Here is a 26,098-nt window from a genome sequence, read left to right on the forward strand (position 1 = left end):
TTTTAGAAGAAAGTTTAGCAGTTACAACAAACACACAATGATTAAGTTTCAACCAATAAAAATAAGTTTGGAATAGCTAAATATGAGATAATCGTGAAGCTAATTACCCTTTTACAATGTTGAGATGTGTTTATGAAGGAGAAAACTTGCGTATAAAACCGCCAGTATGATCAAGGGATGGTAGTTGAGTTCCTGTTTTAAAATTCAATAACAATAAAGTAATTTAATGAGGGCCATAATCTCGGGACTGAAAGGCCAACGATACAGAATTAAATTAGAAGGTGTATAAAATTTTACGAGAGAATCTCCAGACTTGCCACCGATCAGCAGTAAATACGTTATGTGTGAGATAAATTCACATTGGTGAATCCCAGACGATGTTTTCGATATTGATATTTTTCCTCAACTGAAAGTGATTTCGGCGGAAAATTATTAACACGTGGCTCGAATGCATGACCACGCTTATAACCTGCTGCATTAGTGACGAATTGAATTTTCACGCGGAAAATTAATTAAATTGCAGTGTTTGCCGGAAACAGATCCCATTAAAATAGTTCCTAGGGATATATTGCTCTCGTGATGCTCATATTTATCCAATTACAAGGATATAGTACGTTAAAAATGATATAGTCGACTGTTCGAGTACATTTTATGCATGTCGGGGAGATAAAATGAAATCCTCATTTTAGAGTGGTTTGCAGGATAATGACGCAAACAATTACAGCTGTGAGGGAACCGACGAGTCATCTTAAAATAATGCAAGGGAAATTTGCTTGGGAGGACAATCCACTAAAGCGCTCGTTATAAAAGGGAATTGATATAATGGCCTGCAAAAACGCATCGATATTCATCCGGATTCACACCTATTTATTTAATCGCAATTTTCCTCGATCAAAACGATAATAGATTTGAGCACTCTGGTGTACTCCGGAAGTTGCCCCAGTATTATTCATTAATAGCGGCTTTGTATTCATTTGGAAAATTTAAATTTATGCATTACACAAACTGTCAACTCTTTACTTTGACTAATTTAACACAAGAATTTGCCGATAAAATATTTCTTGTAGAATTTCATTACGTTAATAAAGCACGGAGTGATAATTAAATTTAGTCAAATTTCAAACAAAATATTTCTAATGAAATTAATTGTATTTCATTTTCAAATATCAAGCTTATAAACTAACCTACGCAGTAGAATTAAATATTTAATAAAGGTGAAAATTCAATTTATTTTGTTCTAAAATGGTTCAAGCAGGCAAGGTAAAATCATTTCATTGTGTTTAATGATGTTATTTAATTTTTATATTATACAGAATAAACAGTATTTTTGCTTTTCAAAGCAACTTAATATCGCTGTGAATTGAATCGTCAATTATTCCACGCTGGAAGCATTAATCAAATTTAGAGGTCTTTCAATGTCTGTATTGAGTATTGGCTGGTACTACCATTCCCTAAATTAATTAGAACAGCACAAGGTTTTCGCGTTCAAATTCGAATGTGTATGGATTCACTTAACGAGTCATTAATCAACGATATAATTAGTTAAAAAAATTTAATGAGGAGGTTTAGCTCTTATAAATTGCGATTTGATTGACAAACATTGAATTTTTCCCGGTTTCCCGATGGTTGTCAGGTTGAAAACGAGCCGTCCATTATTCGTCGTTGCACTTTCCGGATTGTTAATCAATTTAATGTGTCTATTGCGAATAAACGGTTTAGTTTGTAGTGTTCGACTTCCATCATAAAGTTAATGGTACGTATTAAATATAAGTTGTTCGAAATGGCTTGTGTAGCTGTAATTAATACGGGATTATAATTTCGATTGAACTTCCTTTGAAAGTGCCGTCAGAGCAGTAAACATTAAAGTTTCATGTCGATTTAGTTGGAACACATCCGCTCGAATTACGTGTCCGTGAAGTTGAGAAACAATACAAGGCGATAATGCTCGCCAACTTTCAACTAATACCCTTTTGAAGTAAATCCATAAAGTTAGATAACATATTGGGGCCCACTAATGACTGCTCAGACTTTTATCGGGCTTTTTGTTCGCCGGTGAGCGAAAAGCGGCCCAAGGGCAGCCGAACAAGAATAAAGATTAACTATCCGACAAAAGCCGTTGTCCCCACCGCAACTCAATCTCAGACCAGATAAAGCAAAAATATCAAGGGACAAAAAAGATCACGCCTTGCACTGACTTGTTTCGCCCTAGGTTACCAGAAAAAGCTCTGTTTACATCAACCTACATGTGGGATGAATTTCAACACTCCAGGAGGAAAAACTATAAACAGGTGTTAATTTTATTTTACAACCAAAGTTTCGCCAACGACGAAAGGAATGAACCAAAATATGGCACACCTGAAACGGCTCTAAAAGCTCAAACGGGCTTTTCTAATTGTTACTTATTTTTATTTTGCTATTATAGCAGTAAGAAAGTTGATTCTTCGTTTACATAAAATAATAGCAAAGTTAGTAATGAAAGAAAAACTCGGAATTAATGTTCTCAGAGTTAGGTCTGGGAATTGGAATTAATTTCCATCTGGTGAGTCTGCGTCTGTATAATTCAAGATTATTTTAAATTTGATTTTTAATCCGTAAAAAGTTACCAATTCAATCACAAAGTTGAAATGGCCGTCTCGATTTTCTTTCGAGTTTTATAACCGAGTAAAAACACGACTGCACTTGACTGAAACAATACACACATGTCGAAATGAAACGCTTCAACGCTATATAAGTCTGTCAGCTTGGAGAAAAACTTAACGGGAATCTTTGTCAGAGTAAAAACCGCCACCCTGTCACACAAACCCTAGATCTGTGTCAGCTATAGACTTTTTATACTGCGTTATTTTTTTCTTTATCCGGTTGAGATTGAGTTACGCTGGAAGCAGAACCTTCTGACAGATACTTCATCTCGAAAGGACAAAATTAAATGAATACGGAGCCACAAGTGCCCGAAATTAATATTTTGCTTATAAATTTCTTGCCTAATGTCTCGAAGTAAGCAAATTTTATTTCCAGCCACGTTTTCCTCTAAAAGCACAGTTTGCTATTAACGTGCAAAATCTAGGATCCTAGGAGAATATCATTGCAGCGGGTAATTTCTATTTCTTTGTGGTTAGAACACAACAAAACCTAAACCTCGTGCACTTTAAAAAAAAGTTTTTGCGTGACAGCTTCAGTAGAAATCGAAGAAGTGTTCGGATCGATACCAGAGATTTTAAAATATTTAGTTATCTCGTAAGACGTAAAACCGGGAGCAAAATAACATTTAAAGAAAAAGGTTCCTGAACAAAGAAAACCGTGTCTATTGTTTTCCGGCTTGACGTGTCAATTAATCACTTAGTATTTTTTTAAAAAGCTTTCTGAAATTTTCATATTGAAACTGACAATTCCATCCGGTTGTATCCCACAGGATAGCGAGATGTATCTGTATATTTCTCAGATCAGAAGGGACCTTAATGCAATTATCTTTTAATATGATTTACCCGTTTCTACTCTTAAGCCCGTTTTCCACCCCGGCGGTGGAAATGAGAAAATTGACATGAACGAAAAAGTACGGAGATGAGAAAACGATAGCTGAAAAATTGCGACTTGAAACATAAACGCTTTAAGAAGCCGTTTAATAGACTTACAATTTCAGCTTTATTGATATTGGAGACGGAAAGTGTTCCTTTTTTACCGTTTTTTCGCACGGAATTGCTTCATTCGTTTTTGAAAGTTATTAAAAACAAAGATCGGATATCAGGTCCGGACTGGCAACGAAATTAGCCCCAAAGATGGATTTTCAATTACTTACAAACTTGATATTTCTATTGAATTTGACATTACGAGGGGTGCCTGATGCTGTTTTCATATCGATATTTACCGAGGGAATAGATATCTCTAAATCGATTTCAAGCACATTACTCCTATCTGTACCACGCACGACCCCAAATACGAGGGGTACCCGCTAAACGAATTCACTAAGACCCTCAAATCCAGGACCGAAGAAAAGTGTAAAGACTTTTATACCTGTTTTATTCTTTTATGACAAATTCGGAGCGGAGACTTTGCAAACCGATATTCAAAGTTCAACTTGCTTAAGCCGCACAGATTTCTCTTTATTCTTTAAGTCCTCCGGCAAGAACGTCGGCAATTTTTAATTTAGCAGAGAGAAATGTTTGCTGGATTCGCAAATATTCCACTAAAAGAAGGCAAATGCAATTCTAATATAAATAAGACGCAGATTTTTTATAATTTTTGGTTTTTAACACATGAGAAGCGAAAATTAAACTCCAGGGATGCTTAGCTAAGTCAGGTTAATTGTGATTGCAAATTAACATTTAATAGTAGCATAAATTCGGTAGTAAAAACGTCGTTTAAGTTTATAGAAATTGAGGATTTAAAATCGCTGAAATGCATTTAACCCTGTCCCTAAGCGCATCCTTGTGCAATCCTTCAATTATTTGGAGCTCAGTGTAAACATAAAATCGGTAAAATTTTGACTATCGGAGAAATTCAAGCGATCGAAGCGACCAGGCTGTGTCCCGGAAGGATTAATCATTGCCCGAAGGATTTAGCGGCTTCTCGTTCTGATCCAGATGCATGCCAACAAGGGATAATGCAAGAGCACTTTGGGCGACTAAGGAATTGATTAATTAATTATACCAGAAAGCAATACTAATGCTTGGCACGTTTGGTCAGTCTACAATCCATTCGTTCGAACCCTAAAATCATGAGTTGAATTTCGGGTCGAACCTCACTTAACACTAATTGCTTCATCCAAATTTTTGATATTTATTAAAAATACGGAATTTCTGTTTTAAATTGAACGGAGATTCTTTGCCCCAGGTTTCTTAAACCTCTGTCCTAAATAATTGGACCCACTCATTAAAAGCCAAAGCTTTACGAGGAAAATTACGACCGGGACCAATGACAGTTTACCATTAAAATCCCTCAAGCGTTTAAGATTGAATACTCAAAGAGTGCATAATTGAAAGAACAATGTTTGGTTTGATTTGATTAAGGAACGTTTAGGATTATCCACATGACCTATTTCTATATTAACGTGACTCTTTAAATCGTATTAAATTCCGCTCTTTTATTCCGACTTTAGGTATATCAAATGCCATAGAAAAGGTTTAATTTATTAAATCGAGTTTAAATAAAACAGAATTAGTTTAGAGTGCTAAAGCTGCTATATGCTTATAGACCGGTTTTCTATTTCCTTGTGTGCTTTCGCGGAAAATAAATGTGTCTCATATTTTGTAAAAATAGTGTTTTTAAATTCTGCGAAAGTCAATAGACATTATGTGTAAAGGTTACCTTAGGGAAATACGTTCTCAAACACAAAATTCAACGAGAAACATTGCCGTTGGTTAAAACTCGGAGTAACAAAGTGTCCATAAATGCCAAAAATTTGAACGTTTTTTTTGAACAACAATGCTCTTTTTTTCAAGCACCTAGTGGGTGTTAAAGTGTCTAAAAAAAGAGTCGCAATAAACAGAAACTCATATCGTTTTAAACCCGTGATTCTGTGTGGAGTGTTTGCTTTGTGCTTTTTAGATTTTAATATAACGGTATTATAATAGTTAAATAGCTTTGATGTGCCAAATCTTTGAAAAATATTCAATATTAGACGCTATAAGCATGGCAATATTGCGGATTGGTTTGTTGTTTGAGAAGGAAAGATTTGTGTTAGTTCAGTCGTGAATTTCAGCATTTTTATGCGAAAAAATCGTCACCTAATCCTGTCACATTGTGCGGGATAATTTGAATAAATTTCGACAATTCAGCGATGAATGTGATAAAATTTCAGTGGGTTGTGATGAATCCCACGGGGGTGCATAGGGCATTAAATGGACTTTATAAAAGTCAGTTGTCACTCGAGGGCGATTTTGTCTACTTCAGTACACACACATCACCGTCAATTTTATTCTAAAATGTCTTCCTATGTTCATTTAAATCTCGTCCGAGGGCGGCTCGCCTTCGAGGGGTCCACTCATGCGGAACTTTCGTCCTCCCCAATACACAATAATCCCCTGCGGTTTTTGCGAGTTGTGTTTTCTGATTCTTTCTTTATGCTATTACGTTTTCCGACACTTTAAAAATTTTTGCCATTATTTACGCGCCACACAATAGACGTATTTCATGAAATCAGACTGAAATATCTGGGAGTATAAATTCGCTACAATACCGGCGCAGTGATAAAAAATTATCCCTTTTTTTAGCCAGCCGTTTATTAAGTTGACGCCCCATTTAAACGACCCCAATAAGCATAATATTTCAATATTATGTGGTAAAATCGGTCCAACAAAAATCCCACAAGTGTTCGCTCTCGTTTCAATTCGACGATTGCATTTTTCAATTATCATTTAGCTGAATGCCGATTTAACACCGACTGCAACCTATTATAATAAAGCGACCAATAGAAGAGCTGCTGCAAAATAAAAAGCCAATTTCACTGCAAATTACTCGACGACTTTATTCAATTCTAATTGCGACCAGATCAAACATTGGAAGATTGCACTTTTTCAATTTAATTTTTTAACAGGGTTTATTAAAACTTAAAAGGTTTTACTGTCTGCATTTCAGATAGATTTAAATTCGTCGACAAAACGATGGCTTTTACAATTATTTTTTCAGTCGCGCTGACATTTCTGTAATGTTCCGCAACAATTTACATTTTGGTTTGTGGCTGCTTTCCGGCCCGTAATTTCCTAGATAATGTGTTCTCTTCGCAGTGAAAAAAACAACAATGAAAATTGCACAACAATTCGCCAGAAATACTGGACGTTTTTACCCACGTATTATTCTATTACCATCTAATTTAACTTTCATCACAGCAACAACAATCCTAGTTATTTCATTAAATCTTAAAGTATCTTATTACAATCTTACAATGTTTTTATCTATGCCGATTTAAAGCGATCAGTAAATAATTAAATTTTGATCAGTATAAAATGATAAATAATCAGTATTTAATTAATTTTTGCACAGTAAAAATAATAAATGCTAAGTAAAGCACGCACAGTATTTTATTGTAATTTGTTCAGTAAAAAAATCCAATTTGCACAGTAAAAATAATAAGGCTCAATAACTTTAATCAAATTTAGTAAAACAATATAAAATTTAAAGAATTTTCAGTCTTGGTTTCATAACAATGTATGGCCCCTACGCAAGAATGTTATTTATTATTGGTACTTATTCTTGTATTACAATATTTATTATTATTGGAGGGTTCTATATGTATTAGCAAAGGCCCCTGCGCATGAATGATTTTAACAAGGGCTGAAAACTGGGCACAAATGGTCTAATCAGGGTATGCCACTCTTTTTTTTCACTGCTGTGTTCCTGATACCACAGTTTTGTTTTTGAACGCTTTGCGATATATTCCAATTTTGCTCGGAAACATTTTGTTTGTAAATGTGTGAATATTATAAATTAATTACTTTTGCTCATTCATTGTCTTTTATGTGCATTTATTATTTTTACTATGCATTTATTATTTTTACTGTGCATTTATTATTTTACTGTGCATTTATTATTTTACCGTGCACTTATTATTTTACTGATCAAAAATACTTGTTTAAATAATGTAATGTGCGTTTTAATTTGTTCCCTTAATTTCTACAAATTAAAGAAAGTAATTATGTATTAATTAGCCTGATTTTGATAGTCAACTCCCATGTAAAAAGAAGCAGCATACAACGATGTATGGAGAAGAATCTTCAATGGCCATTTACTGAACTCAATGATCGCATTAATGCGAAAGCTCATTGGAACTTTCTTGAACACCAGTTGCCTGATATACTAGATGACTCGTTAAACATTAGCCAACAAATGTTTTTCAACACAAACGTGCACCTCCTCACAACACAAAGTCGTAATTTTTACAGAATGGTTAAATGATTATTTGAATTATTTGAATCCACTGGATTTTTGTTGGTGGGTTTTTTAAAACAGTAGGTTTATTATGAGGTAATTAACACAAAGAATTCTCGAGGGTGCTAATGAAGTTCGTGAAAATTATAACATTCTAGTATGCTTGTATTGAAGCAAGAGAAGGGCATTTTGAACACTTCCTATAGTTTTCTATTTTTGAATCATTTTTGTTAATGTTGTTCTGAATATCATGTTCATTATAACGTATTTTCAAATTAATTGGATAATTTTTTTTTCAATTCATAAAAATTGGTTTCAATTACAAAATGCTCCTTGTGACACTGCATTTAAAAACATTTTATGCAATATTTTTACCATCTCTGAGTGTGCAAACTGTCGTTTTTAAGTGAGAAATTGCTGTAGTTTACCGTATTTCACCGAAACTAATGCAGTTTGAGCTATTTTTAAGCGATTTACGTACCGCATAAAGTCTGTTTTTTTTAAATGGAAATTACCAAGTCAAAATTTTGGTAAAAAAATTGGTAGCAGCTTGTCTCCATAGCCACAAATTTTGTTTGCTCTTTGTTTTTGTCCCTAGAAATTTTGTTAAAAAAATATGGTTATGTGTTCAAATAGAGATGTTGTCAAAATTTTGACTTTTATGAATCTTGTGTGCCTGTTTGCTATTTGAAACGCTATAATTGAATACCTGAGGTCAGACATCATTACCTAAGGTCCAAAGACAGGATTCAGTGCTAATAATTTTGATAGAAACACCCCGCAAGTAAGTACAATGTTGTGGACAAAAATGAGGTTCTTGCTACAACAACTTTGAAGAAAAAGGATGTTTATACAGAGAAAAGTTATTTAGCAAAAGATACAATTGGGTATTATGATGATTGGCAATAAATTTTGTGTAATTTATTGAAATGAGTTTAAAGTTGATGCATTTTATAAATTCTTCTTCAGCTTTAGTTTCAAAATTGTTACTTTTTCAACTCGTTCCTCAAAAACGATGCACAAGACACTAATTTAATTGCGTTCTTTTCAAGGTTCTTTCTCATTCATGTTTATTTTGCATTCTTGTCAATTTCTTGCTAAAAATTGAGAATGTTTAGCAAACCTGCATTACAAATTGCGTCTACCTTTTAACGGGCCCTTTTTCTAACTTCCTGCTTCCGAACTAATCGTTTCCAAATTTCTCAAAACTGTTAGCGGTACCGAATTTGTTCCTTTTTTGGTGTTTCGTCTCTAAATTTTCTTAGACGATTTTTTGTGTTGACGTTTAATGACATTGTTCTCAAATTAATTCAAAAAATCGAAACTGCCAACTTCCTTTATTAAAATTACCATGAATGAATTTACTAGTGGTGCCAACGTTAAGACTGTTTGGCATTTCCATTAAAAAAAAACAGACTTTACGTCAGATATCACCAATTTAAAAATCGCTCAATAGAAAAAAATATAATTGTGATACTCGTGCATTTGTAACAATGAGAGTGTTTGTACACTTGTTTTTTAAGATACTATTTTGACACTCTGGATTGAATTTTGTTACTAAGGTTTGTTTGGGTCTAAGAAGATCTGGTAAATAAAATTACACCGAGTAATAACTCACTATGTAGATGTTGGAGAGAAATAAGTTGTGTCGTTTTAAATTAGTATTTGATGAAAGTGTGACATTCTGCTGGCTAAGCGTTGTAGATGAGATTCGGAATTTATTAAAGCAAGTGGTTGATGTAACATTGAAGACATTTGGGAAATTCACATTAAAATATGCAAATCCGCATATTGTTGTGCTGTGCGGCTGTTGTAATATCCGAAATTTATGTCAATTTTGGTAATGTAATTTCTTGGTTGAAACTATTTGTTATCAAGTGGGGTTTCAGGTTAGCTGAAACATAACCACAAAGTCTCTGTAAGAGCCGAAACGGTATTACGCCTTCCCAACTATCCTAAATTGGCAATAACACCCGCCGTCTTACCTTTTTAACCCTGCCATATCTGCTCCCCTTAAGGCAGTGTCGTAACATTAAGCAATTCTTCGGCTTTCTTGACCTGTAGCTGGTCATCATGGAAATATTAGAGGGAGTTTGGAGAGTCGTGTCCACGTCTCAGAGCGATTTTCTTAATTTGTCGACGATGCCACCGGAATGCGGACGTTTCGAGAGGCTCGCTGTAAATAATAATGGCCATTGAAAAAGACTCGTTCGCGGAGATCGGATCAAGTAGGGACGTAATAGTTCCTCATAGGCCTGCAACGGCCTCTTAACTCGAGTTTGCGATGGCCATGCGATAGGCCATTAAGCCCAATGAAGCCCCCGGCCGTTTCCCGCCCCACAGCGGACGTGCCCGAATCGACACTATTGTTTTATGAGTTAGGGAAGTGACGTGTTCTCAGAATGATTGGGTTGTGGAGGCAGGCACGGACCGGGAGGCAGATTGCGGTGCTCCTGCTGGACATATTGATTCCGACGACAAATTGCTCATGTTTCACATTTATAGTGGATTTTGCCATTCCGACATGCACGGACAATGTTTAATTCACGAGACCACCCACACTGACGGATTGATTTCGCACATTAACACCCTTCATGGTCACAATTAGAAGATGACACGGAAAAATTTATTGGCACTCCAAATATGATAACACTTAGGAAGAACACATAAATCAGCTTTTATTACGACCAAAGAGAAAACCGCTAATTTCTTAAGCCTCTTATTTTTTCCGGCTATGAAAGATAGATTTTCATCTTAATTGGAAATAAAATTATGCAACAATAAACTCAAAGCACTGTTCAGTAGCCCTGAAGCAATAATAAATCAAAGAAGCAACAGTTTTAATCAATCAATTAGAAGTATTTTGTATTTTTTTGTTGTGGCGCAACCAGAGATAGAATTTAAAGGGGGTTTGCCTATGTAAAAAAATTTGAAGACTCATTTAAACGTCATTCAGGGCCGTACTCAAGGGAGGGAATTAGGGGGTTCAAAATGCTGAGCACTTTGTTATATAGTGTTATAAGTTATAAGTTATAAGTATTAAAAATTTATTTAATTTTTTGTTATTTTACTGAGTTCATTTTTAATTTTTGTGAACTATACAGTGTTTCATTTTTATTGTTAGGTACAAATTTCAATAGATGATAGAATATTCAATTTTAAAACAAAACTTTCTTATAAATATGTTTCGAAAAATGCTATGAAAGGGAGCACCCCCTAAAAAAGGTGCATTTTTCCTAATATTTCAGAATAGATAAAATTACAAAATCGTAATATTCCAGAATAGATAAAATTCCCCTAAAAATTTTAGGACGCCCCGTCTTAAACGGTAAAACAAATTTAATTTTTAATTTTTATGCTGTTTATGGACTGTAACATAAATTTTCAAACCGATTTTACTGAAAATCCGTAAATTGTAACGGAAAACGAAAAAGACCTTTTTTTATGAAAAACTATGAAATTTTGTTGCTGAAAGTGGCAAGAAACCACGGGCAAAATAGTGAGAGTACTTTTTACCATAAACCCATCCAGTTTAGGAAACCCCTAATTACAAATTTCAACATTTTATCTTTGTACTCGTTTAGGTGTAAAAAGGTTATCACCTGTACCAAATTTTGAAATTTTCTTCTAAAATGATTTTGGAAATAATGAAAAAAACCTATTAAAAGTCGCACTCTTTGCGTAGCATTTTTCGAAATATGTTCATAGAAAACTTTTGTCTTAAAATAATAAATTAAAGTACAAGTTGCAAGCATAAATTTGAAATTCCGAAACGAGCCGCGTAGCGGCGAGTTGAGGAACAAATGAGTGCTTTATACTATTTTTTCTATTTTGCCGCTTTATGTCATTTTATAAATTAAAAACAAAAATTTTTTTTCTAGAGAATTTTGCGACGGTTGACGATATTTAGGAATGTGGAATAATTTTAGGCGGCTGTACAAAATAAAAATAATTCATATTTTCACATTTGAAAATGAATTGTGAAGAAAGTCCGTCACTAAAATTAAATTACCGCGAACGACTTATTCCAGCACTCAAATGACGTCATTTGGGTGCTGGAATAGACTTATTCTAACACCGAAATAGAAAAATGAATATTCTATCTCCTGTTTAAATTTGTAACAATAAAAACGAAACATCCTGTATAGTTTTATAAGTATTAAAAATTTACAAGAAACGCCCCTCGAAATAAAATCCTGGTTACGACCCTGACGTCATTTCAAAAAAGGCGATGGGCTTACATTTTCCTTTATGTTTATTTCCCAAATTAAAGAATTTTATTTGTAACAAAGACCTACGTTAAGTAGTGATCAAAAAAATGCTGATAAAGTAAAAATATCTAAGATATTAATTCAACTAGGTATAACTTCTAAACGACCAAGAATTTTGCAGTTTTCTAGACGCAAAACATTATAACGTTTGAGATACAGTTTTGTCGCAATTTACAAAATAAAAAAAGTACAAATTTATGAATCTTCTGTGACAACATTGAAAATAATTGAATACAAAATTCGAATGTTTAAATTAGTTTTAGTTTTATTACCACACTACAAAATAATTTTGTCTGATTTTGTTCTGAAGGGGGTGTGCCACTGGTATAAATCGTGTTTGATGAAAACGTTAGGTTTTGTTAATACAGGAGTACTCGTATCATGTTTTATTTAGCTTTTAATGGAGTAGACATAAAAAAAATATTTGCTTCTACAGCTTGTTTAGAATAAGAAGTCGCGAGTGCGCAGTGAACAAATAAGGGTTGGAACTGTTCACATCGGTACACTCTCGTAAAAACTATAGTTTTTGGAGCCATATTACGATACGAAAACTGAGTAAAATTGTTTCACAGACTGTACCCCATTTCATCCATCACTCTCTTACAGAGATTCGCTCTTTCTATTTTCTGCACATTTCGCGGCTTTCTTATTCTAGACAATCTGTACCTCATCCGTAGAAATAATTTATTAGATAATAAGCAATCTGTTAACTGAGCTGTTTTATATGAAACATGTTTACATTTTTTCAATTTCGACTTTGCAAATACGACTGAAATTGGGAAAATCCTGCGGTTTTATCATCAAATAATCCGCATATAGATTGGTATTTAATCGTTGTTTGTCCATGTCGTTTTGTTCGCGCATTGTCGGCAAAATAAACACGTCTTTCAGTCTTGTTTTGCAAGAAGCATTGTTGAAATGAGTGTATCGTGCATCCGGCGCGGTGTTTCCGTTTGATTGCTGGTGGTATTATGTGAAAGATGGGTCGATCATGTGACAGTGTTCTTCATAAACGGGTTGCGCATCCGCTTAGATCCGGTGAATCGATTCTTAGCAATTTCACGCCTTTTGGAGCCGTAACATTTAGCAATGGCATGTTCCGGTGGCTCGTTTATCTTCGGCTAGCTCATCAAAAGAAGAAACTCGACATGCAACACTCCGAATCACCGAGCTTTTGTTATTAATCGGTTTTGTGACGCGGAGAGTCGCCACGTCCGCACTCCTTAATTATGTTATCCGGAATCGAGAAGCCTCCAGTCGTTAATGTGAAGGATTCCTCGAGGACGCGTCTGCATTGCTGACGCTGCACGTATTTATCGTTGTCTGGCGCTCTACTCCCGGGTAATGATTCGCCTCAGGTAGCCTTTCGAAACATTAATTACTTTAACAAATCTTATCTCGTAGGACTAGCAAAAACTCCTACTAAAACCTTTATCAGAGCAAACAACTACTTAAATTAAAACTCGCTCCGGAACTGATAAAATAATTGTGCTTTCAATTCCCGAGAATTGGAACCTAAATCATATAACGCAAAGTCGTAAATCCTTGCAGATTATCTGCAAATAAAAAGTTTTGTTTCAATTAGGAAAATACTTTGTTCGGGGTGAAAAAAGACACCAAGTTTTAATGTTCGCTTATTTTTAAGTTCTAGGTGAGAAAAAAATCTATTACGTCGTAAATAGGATTTGTGGTGGGAAACTCGACGTCGAAATTCCTTGCCCGAGGATGCCAAACCCATAATTGACTCCTTAATGAAAATTATTTAGCCGGCGAGAACACGTTCAAAATTAAAATTTTATATTTATCTGAAAAAAAAATGTTTACTGTTGACTCTAGTCAATACGACTTATTTGCTCCAGTTTGTTATTATTTTCAAGCTACTTTTAACAAGTAAACAAGTAGATTGCTATTCCAAACATCAATAAACTTAAATTTCCACATAATAAGTATCTTTGAAATTATATATAATAAAGATTGGTCTCGGAATATTCAAAGCCGGTGCAGCAAAATAAAAACAAATTAAGTTAAAACTTTCATGATCATAAAATTTAAATTGAAACAGCAACTCCTGTGCTAGTAAAGTATTTTAGGTAATGGCTTTCGTTATTAATTGTTTTGTAATTTGAAATAGTTTCAGCTTTTCTACGTTATTTTATTTTTTGCACGGGTGTTTCCAAATACATATTCAATCCTGAAGTAATTATTAAAGAGTGTGTATTTGAATTAAGTTTAACGTTGTAGAAACAGTGGCAAAGACTAGTTTAATGCAGATTACGAAGAGAATAAACAAAAATTGCATTCGTAATGAAAGGTTTTATTCAAGTTGGACGTAACTAGGGGCCTTGTGGGGTTAGCGTTGAAAGCACTTTCCATATTCCTTTCAATACATGCTCGAAAAGAAACTCGCAGAAATGGGGTTTTACATGAGGAAGCGAATTTTTTGCTTTTTTTCGTACATAATGAAAAACACATCTGTTCGATGTCTACGAAAAATAGTGCAAAAACAAAATCTTGAATAAATTAACATTTATTAGCGTCGTCTCCTCCGAATATCAATAAATAATCGCCGAATTTCAACGAAATTTCCGCGATATCAAGCGGTGTAAATTTATGAAGCCAATACTTTATTAATAAAATTTTCGTCTCGCTACAAATTTAATTTATTACCATGTTCCTCAGATGTAATTAAATTGGTAGGGCCGAGATGCTTGAATAACACGATTTGCTTGTTGTGCTTACTAAATACTTAAAATTGCATTTTTTTTTGTATTCTTAACGATATTACGTTTACGAGTAACGTCAAATACATGCCGGAAATTTTTCAGTGTGATATTAGGATGAGACAAAATCGATAAATGCAATTACTAGCGTCATTTAACTACTGCTGCCGCCTGATCCACATCTGGCGTCATTACTGCATCTCAGAAGTCATAACTCAGTAATAAGTTAAATTAGTTTTCTTAATTAATCTACTCAAAATTCGAGGAAGCAACGAAAAGTAGACTGTTTAGAAACTGAAAAAGTCTGAAAATAATAAACACATTTTATGGGGAGGAGCATCGGAGTATAAAATCATTTCTCGATTTAAAATAAGGTCGAATAAATTCTCCTCCAAGCATAAAACGCTAAACTGCAGAAGAAATCACTTGTTTACGCCGTTCACGTTTCTTATTGGTAGAATATCCGTTATGGAGGAACAAAGTCTACCGACAATCCTGGTAGGAAATCGTAAAATATGCACTAGAGGAGGTGTCCATTAAGCTCGTTTTATTGCAAGTCAAGGTTGTTTCCGTTTGTGTATCACCGAAAAGATGAAAGATTGTGTATTAGAAGCATCAGAAGCAATTTGTGGGGAGAATTTTTTACTTTATAACGTCGGCCGATTAAATACGTTTGGTGGATCGAGTTTTATTGGGTTTGGCAGGAAAATATCGCTGGGGGCCAGACGGATAAGATCGAAGCTTTATTTCTGAAATCACAATGAAAGCAAACAAAATATATTAATGTTACCTTTTCGTTAACGGGTTGCAGTTCGTTTAGGGAGTTGGAGGCAGGAGTTAATCTAGCTTTGGTGCGTTCCTCTTCGGTTTCGCTTCGCAAGATCGGCGACTCTCAAGGGACTTCTGTTCGACTTGCCGGAAAAAATACGGAAGAGACTTTGACTCCGACTGGCTACTCGTCAAGATATCGAGGTCGCTTTGAAGTCCTCGGGAAAGACTCACACTTTATATATTTTGTATGGATAAGAATATCATTGATGTTTTATCTTTCTGCTAGTTTTTTTACCGATAATCGGTTGAGAGGATAATTAGATTAGAGCGGTTTTAGCATAAAAAGGAAATTAGATGACGAGGGAAATCAACAGTGCGAATTTCCAACATGAGAACCTTAATGAAATATTAAAATATAGAAAAGTGAAAAAGGAAATTATGAAAAACCGAAATCAATCTAAAAAACTTTCCAATTTAAGGATTTCATTAAAAAACACCAAATGATGGATGGGGTGGTCACGTCACTGTTTGGAATTTTAACTACTTCCTAAATAACTCAGTCCGAATTGGAAAGCGAAAATAATTATTTCGATATTTTTCAACTCGGGGATTATAAAATTGTTAGATTTCGTTTTTACTCTATCAAATAAAACACGAATTAATTATGCACATTTTATTCTGTCCTGTTGCTCTGGCAAGGGCTAAGACAAGACTAACTCTAGATTACGATTTTTATCGTATCCAAAATCGATAATTCCTCTACTTTCCCACGAAGATGCACACAGCTAAATCAAAACTCATGATGCCTACGATGAAAAAATATTGCGTGGAATAGCACGCAGTTACAAATGAGTTCTTCTGTTTTATGTGGTCATTACTGTATATATATATATGATAATTAATGTCAACAGAGGCAAAGATTTTTATGATATATTATATTCTTTTAAACAGATACCGTATCGTTTAAATGAGAAAACTACTATTTCAATATTTGAACGTAATTAAAAAATTAAAAGAAAATTGATGTCAAAACAATATTCATCAATGAGCGAAGCGAATTATATATTATCTATATGTTATCAATGGAAAAATATCTACAAAAACGCTTGTATGTATACAGAAAAAGTTACATATATTTTTATAAAATTTGAATTGGATTATCTATTAGTAAATTATTATTTAGTGCGTCGGGATTATCTTCGTTAGCCCTACCTCCACTAGTTTGTTTATCTCTTGGCGCAGGGGTAATAGAAATCTTAGATAAGAGGTTAAAAGTATCAGAAAGAATTGAAGAATATAAGTTAATTTATATATTATATAGACAGTTATTGCATTTATATAAGGCTGATAAAATAAATGAAAAATAAATTAATTTACGTGAAGAGGAATTTGTCAGTAATTTTAATTATTTTCCCAGAGAGAAATACCTAGAAAAAGTCCACTTAAATGGAAATTAAATTATTTGATTTAAAGGTTGATAAGTGCTATGAAATTACTGCTATAAGTAAATCAGATGATGTTATATTTTATCCGATGTTACTTATTTTCAGATCCATCGAAAATTAATAAGTTGTATGAGTTATATGACGCTGTTTCATATTTTCTTGATAAAAGAAAAGTGTGTCTCTATAAAGAGATAATATGCTCTTCAAGTCTAAAGATTATGCGAAGATTGTTTTTGTAATATAATTATTTTCGAAGATATTCTTATTATTTAATTTGATATTTACTCTAATAAATGAAATATATTATTCTTTTCTTATTTCTCACTACTGTAAAAAGTTCAGATGATATTAATATTATAAGCTCAGCGAAGCCTTACGATGAATCGAAGAGTTATTTAGAACAATTTGGGTATTTAGAGAGTAATGGATCATTATTAACAGAAACGTCTTTGACTAGTGCTTCGAATACCAATGAAGCATTAATAAGGTTTCAAGAATTCTATAATTTACCAACTGATGGAACATTAAATCAAGAAACACTTGCTTTTATCAGTAAACCAAGATGTGGCGTTAAAGATAATCCAACAGCTTATAGAATTCATTATCAAAAATGGAATAAAACAAATCTTAAATGGTATTTTTCGTTAGCTACAAACGAGATGAAAGAATTAGCACAAAAAGCCTTTGATCAGTGGGAATCTGTTTCAAATTTAAAGTTTGAGTACAATAGTATTAAACCAGATATACTTATATCATTTTGTAACACGTTGTTGCAGCATCATCATAATTCACGTTGTCAAAAAGGAATATGTTCTAGCAGTTTTGACGGAAAAGGTAATGTCTTAGCACATGGCTTCTTTCCAAATAATAATGAATGTTTAGGAATTCATTTTGATAAATCAGAAAATTGGTATTTTGGTGAATCAAGCAATACACCTGAAACTAATTTTTATACTGTTTTATTACACGAAATAGGCCACACATTAGGTATAGAACATTCTGCAAATAATAATTCAATTATGTACGCCTATTATAAAGGTGATATTGATAAACTGACTCAAGACGATATGTGGGCAATTCAATATTTATATGGACGACCTGAAGGATTAAAATATGAATTAATACCAACCACAACAACAACGGTTAAACCTACTGTCAGCAAAGTCGGAGTAAAAGATACTGTTGGTAATTCGTCTTCGACTCACGAGCCTATGGTGAATTTATGTGATTTGAATAAAGAAATTGACACATTTTTAATTGCAAATCATCTTATGTATATTTTTTATTTTTTATGGTTAGTCAATTTAAAAGATATGACTTATGATAAAGAACCGAAATTAATTAAAGATTATTTATATTTTTTACCAGATGATTTTAAAGAAGTTTCACATATTTATCAAAGACCTTCAGGTGATGTTTTAATAATTGTTAAAAATTTATATTATTTAATTGATTTTCCAAGTTTTAATGTTAAAAGTGGATACAATGGTCAATCTATTGAAAATTTAGGAATACCAAAAGGAAAAAGAATTGATGCGATATTTAGAACTTATTCTGGAAAAACATATATATTTTATGATAAAGTTTTATATATTGAGTTTGATGAGTGATTGTTTAGATCAAAGAAAGACGGCCTTATTTCAGAATTATTTAGTGGAATACCTCCAAATATAAACAGAGGATTCAGATATAGAAATTTATATTTCTTTAAAGATAAAATGTTTTACGAATTTGATGATATTTCGAATACATTAGTTAAATCTGATAAATTTGACTTGACAGTTTTTGGATTTAAATGTGGTCTTATCGATCAAATAATAAAACTGATTAATCGTCTGTGGGGGACCTCATAAATTTTGCGCTTTTTGAGTTACCTTGAAAATCGGGTTGTTTTTTCTTAAAAAGATAGATTTTCCAGACGCCTTAATACAGGGCGTCAAGAAAATTGATGTCAAAACAGTATTTATTAACGAACCGGGTTTGTATTCATTAATTATCGAGTTTAAAAAATGGGTTTACGGTGGCTTTAAAAACGTGGGTGTTTTCACGATTTTTTCTGCTTTTCAGTTTACTCTTGAAAATCGGGGTGTTTTTCCTTAAAAGTAGCTGTGTGCATAGGGGCCCTTATACTACTAATGAATGACATACTTTGGGAACGAAATCCAGACTAAATAATTAAACTGATTAGCTATAACATTGCCTTAAAAACTATCACTTAGCCCTTCGCTTAAATACTATTTACTATTTTTTTTCGATTAATAACAAAATTATCCGGGAAACAAACAAAGTTATAATTCCGATTGTTGGAGTGTCCCGTAACCCGTCGAATCTAAAATTATAATATTTCCTTGGGTGAAAAAAAGTTCTGAAATTATATGGTAATAAAATATAACGGATCTGTGCGAGGGTGGATATAAGACGCATCAAATATGCTAAACCCTGCAGGTGCAGGAATATTTTTCCCTGTGGTTTGGCAGGCCTGTAATGAAGTCAAGAAGTGTGGTTTTCGACAGCCATGTCGGCACTTTAGACGCCGCCACCGGCGGCGGTGTTCTAGACACTGTTTTACATAAAGACTCGTCCAATTTTGCCGTTCGACGGTTGCACTTTTATTGCTACTCAACGAGGGACACGTTCAAAACCAATTTTATTTCTTTGACTCTTGTCTAACACAAAAGACTCCCTTCAAACCAGAAAAAAACCCTTAATAATTTCATTAAAAATTAATCAACTTTCAACTGAAAAAACTAAAATCGCCACATGTAATTTATAAGTTTAGTTTTAGCAGAAATTGCTCAGTCATTAATCTCGACTCAACTATAAGGTTTTTGCCAAAGCGGTTTCATTCGAGCGTTCCAGATAAGATTGCCACAGAATTCGAATGACAAATGAACCAAGAAAAGCAGTGCACAAGTTAGAGATTTCTCTTGACTATTTATTTTATATTAAGCCAAAGCCAAAATGACCGAATCAACACTTACATCGCTGGTTAACTAAACCTTGTTTACAGTGGATTTCTAACAAATGTGACTTGCTATTTGCTTAACACTTTGCACATAAAGTGTGAACGAATGTCACTATTTTATTCGTTCATAAAACTCAGATGTTTACGGTTTTTACGACCAGAGAATTTCTTTAATAAACTTCACTTATTTCTTAAGCAAAAATTGGATAAAGTGGACTAAATGGATAAAATTGTTTTACCCGCAACCGTCACAAAAGTAACTATTTTAATGACTAAATGTCGCAAGTAAAAGTTACCTTGCAGCCATGGTGTTTCAATTTTTCAATTTTTGCGCCTAAGCGTTTTTATTTTTACCAATGTTGTCTGCTTTTTCTTGTTTCTTTCGCTACTTTAGCAATTTCTAGACATAATGAGAGATACATTGTAGATCCGCATTCTACATTTTGCACTACTAACTGCACTAGTCATCCACTAGTTAAATCAATAATTAATTAAATTATTCCACTGTGCCACTGTCACACGTACATGCAACAATACATTTCAATCAATGGCAATTTTTCGAATAAACGCAATTTTATTTTATAGAAAAGGAAAAGGTTCATCAAAAATTAATTATTTCATAGCCGATGCTCTCTCTGGCCACCCGTACTCTGCCCACAAGCCACGATTCTATTTACAAAACAAAATAAAACATCACTAAACACTACATTATTAATAAAGTTTGAATTATTTTCTAATTGTTCCCAAACAAAATAACAAAAATCTAATCTACGAGGGAAGTCAGCGTCTCGTAGTTCTTGTACTAACTGGATGCGATAGGGATGAAATTTATTAGTTTTAAAAATTCTAAAAACTGAAGATTGTCTTATTCCCACTTCTCTTGCAATTGCCCAATATTCAACAGTCTCCAACACCAGAATTTCCTTCTCTAAACAATCGCAGTTTGTATACTTCCATGGGCGGCTACAGGGAGGGGGGGGGGCAGTGGGGGCCGTTCCCCCCCCTGGGACAATAGTGGTTGCTATTTTATATAAAAAAAGATTTTTTTGATTTTTTACAAACTCCTTCTAACTTAAATTTTCATGAACGAAATAAGAAACTACTATTTACTTTTTTATCACGAACTGAGTGATATGAAAACAGACGAATAAAACTGTTATTATTAATTTCGACTCTTTTTTTGAACCCCCCCCCCCCTGACCATAATGACTGCTAGCGCCCATGTATACTTCTACGCTTACTTGCAGGCATTGGCCTGACACAAACACATTTCCAGTCGTTTAAAAATTTTATGCATAGGATGTAGGTACTCGTTTTGGATATTGCCGAGTGTATGAATCGGCGGCTAATCTAGCATTTTTACCAGATGCACCATAAGTTAATATCATATCAGTTTTTTCATTATTTGTAAATGAATATCTCGGTATTTTTGAAACTTTGAGACGTCGTCTGCGTTGACGTTTCATTTGACGCATTGAAATATTTACTTGTGAAATGGACGACACATTCTTTGATTCTCAATATTTTGAAAATTTAATTTTGAACCAAGGAATAAGTACATAATGTATTATGAGTTGTCTGCCAAAGGGGTCAGGTGGGTCATTTAAGCTGTATCACCCTGTATTAACGCGTGATATTTGTTTACAAGTTTATGAATGCGTAAAGTAATGGTAATGCAATTTAAAGAACGCTAAATTAATAAAAGTAAGATTAAAAAAAACGTTAAAAATTAATGGAAAAGCGTAAAACGTTATAATTTAATAAGACATAACTTTTGTAGGTTTAACGGCAAAATTAAAAAGCGTATTGAAAGTAACGAAAATATAAAAAATAAAGTAGACAAAAACAGTCAATATTATGTAGAGAATTTCAAATATTAATTAAATCAACTGAACCAGTTATTGTTGTTAAAAAGCTTCATTAAAAATAAATATTGAAATGGCAGTCTCATTAAAAAAAATATTTGTACCTTGTTAGAAGCACAAAATTACGTGAATTTAATATTAAAAAAATTTCTTGAAAAATGAAGTCAATTATTGCTTTATGTATTCCACTCATTATCGTTACAGCCTCGTCTAGAAGCAATTTAGACACATAAACATTATTAGAATTGAGAAAATGTAAAATATTCAGGAGCAACGTCGGTTTATTTAATAAAAACTTTATAAATAATTCTATTTCGTTTTGGTAGCTTTTGATGACAAAAAAACTTTGATAAAACTTCATCTGCCTCAATGAAATCGAATTTCGCTTCAACATTTACTCTGCATCTGGTGTCTGTCTCAAACTCAAGTCGGGTGAACTCATTATGGGCTTTGTTTCGGGTCTTGTAATAAATGATAAAGGTCAGTTTGGTTCTTGTTGGCTCCAAGTTAGGTTTCAAGGCACGCTCTCAGGTGTTAACGGGCTCGTCATGTGCGGTGTGGCGGTCGTCAGTCGAAGGATATTGGAGCTAACAGTTGCCATAGCGACCACGTCTCCTAATCAAGCTTGAGTACCTTCGAAGAAAAATGTCTGCAACCAAGTCGAAACCCATTTTTGAAACAAATAATCGGCTAATTGGCCACTGCTCTTCTCCTTTGAATATTTCTATTTGATTTTATTTACCAGAGTCGAAGGGCAAACTCTACACACTATTTGTAAAGCAGTGTAATGTATAGCCGAGTGATCGGAAGGTTGCACCCCATTGACTCGAAATAGGATAAAGTCGAACACGTCCCTAAGGCTCTAATGCATTCATAACTTTCGATACGGCTTGTCCCGCACAATCCTCAAAAGTATTTTATACAAAAAATATACCGACGATTTCTTCTGAATTATACAATACGAGGATATACCAATCTTAATATTGGTCCGTGTTTCGAAGACTAAATTTACGTATTCACGACGTCGTAAAGTCTTCACAGGATTTGACTTTTTATTAGGACAAGGCGAAAGATGCTTAAAGGTTATTGGGGTCGTAATAGTTTACTAGCGCATTATAACAAAATTGGATCAATTTTTTAAAATTTAAGTGCGTTCTTTAAATGAATCTTTATAGTATATTACATAACGAGCACGAAAAGTGACAAATAACACACAAGTGGGGAGTTTTACGCACGAGGCGTCAGCCGAGTGCAGAAGCCCCACGAGTTCCAGCGAGTTATGTAGACTATTTTTCCCACGGCTCCACAACCCCATTATTTTCAATGAAACTATTTAATATTTCTCTTAAAGATCTAAGATTGACAGTTATTAAATTAGGCGTTATTTAATATTACATATTTGCTTCATTAAGCTGATTTAGGTTTAAATAGTCAGTGGTTTTATATTCAAAACTTTGGGTCAATTGTGAAGGATGAAGAAAATAAAAGTCAAAATCAATGCACGTGACCAACAAACAGTAAATCACGCGCAATTTGCCAGACGCGCCTAGGGCTCTCCGCCAATCGCACAATCTGTTACGTTATTTTCATAACACACATGTGTGGTTAAGAGGATAATCGATTCGTTCGAAATCGTCAACTTTCGTAGGTAATTTGCTGTACGGAACAATTCTTCGTATACGGTAGCGAAAAAAAAAATAGTGACTATTCATTTCACCTCTCTTTTTCAAATATTAACCAATAACATAACAGATATTTACTTTCGCATCTTAGCAACAACAAATTCAAGCCAATATTCCACTCGTGATTAAATATAACAGAATGTTCCACGAGTGGTTGCAGTGAATGTTTTAAACTAACTTAATTATTTATTTTACATTTAAAATGAAATCATGTGTAACGCAAATTTGACAATTGGTTCATTGAATTAAATATTATTAAATATTAAATATTGTTAAATACATTTGTAGTCAAAGATTTTAAAATATTCTTATTCATGGTTATTACGCTTGCGAACACCATTCGCGCTGCGCACTCATGGTGCTCATAAAACGATGACCATTCATAAAATATTCGACAATTTTTGACTACTCGTATTATAATTGAGTATTTCGTTTCCTATTTGTCTTGGAAATTCCTTTGTAATTGATCGGCTTAGACCGAATCTCCGTTGTGATTTCCCCTATACGTTCCCCGTCGCTCTAATTCCCTCTAACGTGGTATAATACACGAAACTAATCAATAATTGATTAAAATTTTGTCCAAAGTGGCAGTAACAAGACACAGAACCGGTAGCTTAGTTTGTGTAAATCCCCACTGAACGATAGCATCGACAGCGAGTTCTCCTGCAGTGTTTAACCCTCGCAGGTGTATTCAAAATCCACTGACAGATAGTAGGGCATTAACAACGTCAACTAATTACGTCTTCTCTGATTTAATTAGCCGCAATTATCCACAGCACACTATGTCGAGGTTTGGGTATGCGTTACTTAGCACAACGTCTGCAAACGACAGGTTTCTTATCAGTCTCCGAGGAGCGTCGTTATGACCTACTAACCTTGCGTTAATTGTAATTTCACACCCAGTTTAAATGCTACCAAATGTTCCCAATTAAATTTCTTTTATGCTGAGCTCAACAAGCTCCGGTTTGGAATTTTAAAACGCTGAAATAACGACACTTGCTTACGGTTTACGTCAATACGAATTAATAAATTCCACACACGGGGCTTCGGTTGGAGGTAATAAAGTCGTTATTGTTGCGATTATGATTATCACCCGGAAAGATCACATTCCGTGCTGAAAAATCGTTTTTCAGTCACATAATATTCAGCGAAGCTGAAACCGAATTCCCTCCGGTGATTAGATTCACTTCTCAAACTTGTTGCTTTTTAGGGTGTTAATTACCGATGCGTGGTAAAAATTCTTCGTGAAAGACATTTCGCAACAATGCTCTTTCTCAACCGCGTCAAGAGAATGTTCAAGAACATAATGTGCCGACATCCTCACAGTTCTGGCACCCTGTACACACAGTGTTCAAGTGCAGTCAGCTTTTGTACCATGACAAAACACACAGCCATTATTACAACAATACGTGTCAGTCAGATGCAGACGCCGCCCTACATTTTTAACGCCTATGAAAGCGTCTCTTTCAATCAAAAACCAGCACATTGTTTATAAACATTGGCACACGCATTTTTTATCTTTGCTAAACTGCGGATTTGCCTCGAATTTTTGCTTTTCCAGTCTCGGTTAACCGAATGTGAGCACGTGCCGAAATTATCACAGGAACTTAGCACCAATGCGAAAGCATTACTGAAACAAAGCTAATCAACAATTATTGGGATGCTGCAAGCACGTTTCGCTCGCTGGGATGTTCTGCAAAATATTTTTCATTAGATTCGATATGGGCCGTTGAAAAAAATTACTCTTATGTTGCTCTTCTCGCGAAATTGCTCTGCTTTATTTTCGGCTTTTATTACACACCAACGACGGATTTGCCACATTATCTTTGTAAAGAACCGGTCGTTTTTAGTAAATTTTCTAAAACCTGTTTGTAATTCCAGTAATCGACTTTTTAACCAAGAAAAACTTAACTACCTGAAATGTCATTAAAACTACCTCAACTACTCAAATAAAGAAACTATTTTTTTTTCTTTACAACTGCCTTTTACAAGTTTAGTCAAACTTACAGAATTAAACTCATAATTTATGAAAAAAACTCTTTAGCCGCTTGCCAGGAAAGTTTTGTATGCATATCTGGAATAAACATTGTTAATCCTTCAAATATTGACATTCTCGGGTTTAAAATAGTTGTTTATTCTCTTGATGCATAAATAACTGTTTATTGTCTTTGTTTTCTATAACATTTTTTTTTAGATTTATGAACCATTTTTTTTAATAAATGTGACACCTTTTTTGTTACCATAAATAAAAAGTTTGTTCTTAAAGAGCAAAAGGGGGCATTTAAAAAATGGTCATAATGTCATATTTTGGATCGTAGTGGGCAAAAAAAATATAATTGAAAACAAAGACCATTAAAAACACCTGTCCAATTTTTTTTCATAAGTACCTACTCCAACCGTCTGACAAAAATAGATTATTTATGTATCAAGAAAATAAACAACTATTTTAATCTCCAAAATGTAGATAATTTTCATTCGAGAGATTAATTGACGATGTTTATATACGAAGCTTTCCTTTT

General features: G+C 33.8%; 1 protein-coding gene across 1 annotated transcript in view; it reads left to right on the plus strand.

The window, feature by feature from the left end:
* The first annotated feature begins 1,638 nt into the window (after positions 1-1,638).
* The window catches only part of LOC123006967 (lachesin), a 108,502-nt gene continuing 84,042 nt past the window's right edge, over positions 1,639-26,098 (plus strand). Inside the window, exon 1 of the mRNA XM_044401940.1 lies at positions 1,639-1,753. The gene's annotated coding sequence lies outside the window, so the exon portion shown is untranslated. The remainder of the gene's footprint in view (positions 1,754-26,098) is intronic.

The sequence above is a fragment of the Tribolium madens genome, unplaced genomic scaffold (assembly GCF_015345945.1).
Source record: "Tribolium madens isolate multiple individuals breed KSU strain unplaced genomic scaffold, Tmad_KSU_1.1 Scaffold_3;HRSCAF=73;Tcas5.2_LG2, whole genome shotgun sequence".
Taxonomy (NCBI): Eukaryota; Metazoa; Arthropoda; class Insecta; order Coleoptera; family Tenebrionidae; genus Tribolium; species Tribolium madens.